The following is a 3,872-nucleotide window of genomic DNA, read 5'->3' as shown; positions in this document are numbered from 1 at the left end:
ATTAGTGTTGTTTTGAAATGGCCTGAGGTCATGTGCAACCTTCCTTATTGTAACATCAACCGGTAATGAGTCACATCGCGACATTAAGTGGCCTAAGGTCACGAAGTTATAACTGTTTGGTGACATCACGACATGGAGGAGGTGATGTCTTGACGCTGACCCTAAATTTCTAAAACTTTACAATTTGGTTCTATTTCATGCTCGGGTCAACAAAATATATTTCGTAAGGTTGGATTGATGACTTAACAAACGTAAATGTATTTAACAAATATGGCATCCTGTAGTTGCTCTAACAATGAATGTGGCATTGTAATGCCCTCAACCCGACTCGATTCACCGAGTCTGGATCTCAGGTGTTACTAAATTATACAAACATTAACAAAATTCCGCTTACATTTTCTCATTTATTTTAAAACCTTTTTTTTTGAGGTTCCCAAAAGAAAAACTTAACATTTGAAAATTTAAAATAAAATATACGATAAATAACTTATTACATCAAAATCGATACAAATCTTTACAACATAGAAAATTATTCTAAAATAAACTCGAAGGACGTATCCGAGACTACGCCACTAATCCACTGTATGCATAATAGCCCATTCTGCCACGATCTTGGCATGCTCCTGGCATTGTCCCTCTAGGTGAAACCTCTTCAACAATAACCTAAAAAATCAATAACAAACCTTGTAAGTACAAGAGTACTTAATAAATCCCACTATAACCATACCTTTATGGATACTTTACAAATCTTGCATGAATTTCTAGGAGCCAACCATATTCTGCAGCCTTTACTTCGGCTGATACCATAACCATTTTATCATTCTTTTATACACTAGTTATCATGCCCTTATCATACTTAATCTTTCATATCTTGTTAATTGAGGAGTCTTTCCAATCAATTTATGAATCTCTTATTACATAATACTTACCTACTAGAACATACCTTTAGAAACTACTTCGAGCACTCCTCACCTTAAGCCATGCTCTTATTTCGAACAATCGCTCACTAACATTATCTTGGGCGGATACACATGTATGGTGGATGCTTATGCAAAGGTTCATACCATTAGTTCATACTCACATACCCTGATCCAGTTTTGTACATATATCCATATTGATAATTCACAACGTATAACATCCAGATGAACTCTGTATCATGCTTTATCATAATCTCAATATTCAAAATAACATTATATCAAATTCAAAATAATTTTAGAAGAATACGCAATATCCCTTTGTAACACCCCAAACCTGGCCTAGACGATATGGCCAGATGTAGAGAGATTACCATGATTCATTTGAAAATACAGAAGCCATTTGAGACCTATAAAAATAGCGCTAGCTTGTGATAAAATTCCAGTTTATTTGGGAAAATACTTCTCATAACTATTTCATTAAAATTTTCAATTATATACTTATAAAACACTTAAGTTTGCAATGGAATTTCTTAGTTAAATTCAATTTTGGAAAGCGCAGTTTGTTATTGAAAATCCAACATTTTGTAGATAGAGTTAATATCATCTAAATATTAAAAAAATTAAAACAGAAAATAAAATCCAAACTTTAAAAAATAAATCCCCAAAAGTCCAAAAATAGACCACAAGAAAAACATATTTACTATGAACAAGTTAAAAGAAACATAATAATAATAAATAACTGAGCTTTCGTTGCATTGATCTACCCTAAGTCTATGGATTACCTGAGAGCAAACAAATATAAAGTGAGCTTACGAGCTCAGTGTGTAACTTATTTTAATTAACAATTAAGACTCACACAATTCATCAGAAAAAATAGTAGATATGCATCCAAATTCCAATCAGATATAGTTCATAACCAGATATAGAAATAGATGCATAATAGATACAGATTCAGATCATACCCCGTCTGCTACACACCATCTCTAACCATCCCTACACACCAATTAGGGTATTAAATACCCTTCCAGCCCCAAACATAATTAAGTGATTGTATGTCACTTTTCAGAATATTTGTAGTCTAGCTGCCAGAACAATACACAGTAAACCACTAGAAATAGATATACGTGGCTGAGCCACCAAATAAGGCAAATAAATTAAACTACCAAAACTTTCTCCATAATCATAATCTCTGTAACATCCCAAAATAGGGCCTAAATGGAACAGTGGTTGCGAAACTGTGAATCTGAGATAGAAAAGTTTATTCTAATTAATTTTTATAATTTACTGAGTGATTAGATGCATGTGTTAGAGTATCGATGGAAAATTTTATAGATAGCATGCTTAATTTGCCTACTAGGGCTTAATTGCAAAAGTTGATAAATATGGGTTTTAGATGCTAAAGGATTAAATTGAAGAGTATAATTGAAGTAAAGGTCCTTAAATGGTGATTAGACCATTAGGTTTTCATGGACAAAAATGGACATACATAGATAAAAATACGTAAAGTTTTAATGTAGGGTATTTTAGTCCTTTGGTAATTAAAAGATTAAAAAAGGGAAAAAGATGGCAAAATGTGCCCATCTTCTTTATTAGGCTGAAATTTCAAGGGTTCTTCATAGCTAGGGTTTTTTCAAGCTTCCAAGCTTCATAGTAAGTGATTCCAAGCCTCGTTTTTAATGTTCTTTACGTTTTTAAAGTCCCGGTAACTTGATTTAGCTTATTCTAGCAATAATTTAACCTAGGGTTCATATTTGGAAAAATACCCATAGGTGAAATGTGTTTATTTTTATGTTTTATGGTAGAATATGAAGCTTGAAATTATGTTGAACGACTTGAGCTAAGCGATTTTAAACAAAAACGAGTAAAACGACATAATCGGTAAAAATACCTAATGGTCATAAGTACATGTTATAGTGGGAATTTTATGTTGCCGTAGGTAAATAAATGATCAGCATGTCATAAAACATAAGAATTAGGGATAAAGTTTCATTTCTGAGCCTTGGGGCAAAAGTGTAAATATACAAAAGTTTAGGGGCAAAATCGTAATTTTTCCAAAGGACTGTTTTGATAAATGTGAATATTAAATAAGTTCAATTTGCTATTATAGATCAAGAAGAACAAAATTCAGGGTTAGACCGAGGAAAGAAAAATGTTGAGGACTAAATCAAAATATTTGATCATATTTTGTATCAAGGTAAGTTTGTGGTAAATAAATGCAACGTTTTATTATTTATAAATATGGGTTTTAGATGCTAAAGGATTAAATTGAAGAGTATAATTGAAGTAAAGGTCCTTAAATGGTGATTAGACCATTAGGTTTTCATGGACAAAAATGGACATACATAGATAAAAATACGTAAAGTTTTAATGCAGGGTATTTTAGTCCTTTGGTAATTAAAAGATTAAAAAAGGGAAAAAGATGGCAAAATGTGCCCATCTTCTTTATTAGGCTGAAATTTCAAGGGTTCTTCATAGCTAGGGTTTTTTCAAGCTTCCAAGCTTCATAGTAAGTGATTCCAAGCCTCGTTTTTAATGTTCTTTACGTTTTTAAAGTCCCGGTAACTTGATTTAGCTTATTCTAGCAATAATTTAACCTAGGGTTCATATTTGGAAAAATACCCATAGGTGAAATGTGTTTATTTTTATGTTTTATGGTAGAATATGAAGCTTGAAATTATGTTGAACGACTTGAGCTAAGCGATTTTAAACAAAAACGAGTAAAACGACATAATCGGTAAAAATACCTAATGGTCATAAGTACATGTTATAGTGGGAATTTGATGTTGCCGCAGGTAAATAAATGATCAGCATGTCATAAAACATAAGAATTAGGGATAAAGTTTCATTTCTGAGCCTTGGGGCAAAAGTGTAAATATACAAAAGTTTAGGGGCAAAATCGTAATTTTTCCAAAGGACTGTTTTGATAAATGTGAATATTAAATAAGTTCAATTTGC

This window comes from Gossypium hirsutum, chromosome A01 (genome assembly GCF_007990345.1).
Source record: "Gossypium hirsutum isolate 1008001.06 chromosome A01, Gossypium_hirsutum_v2.1, whole genome shotgun sequence".
NCBI classification, from domain to species: Eukaryota; Viridiplantae; Streptophyta; class Magnoliopsida; order Malvales; family Malvaceae; genus Gossypium; species Gossypium hirsutum.
The sequence above is the reverse complement of the archived record's forward strand: the minus strand, read 5'-3'. Positions refer to the sequence as shown.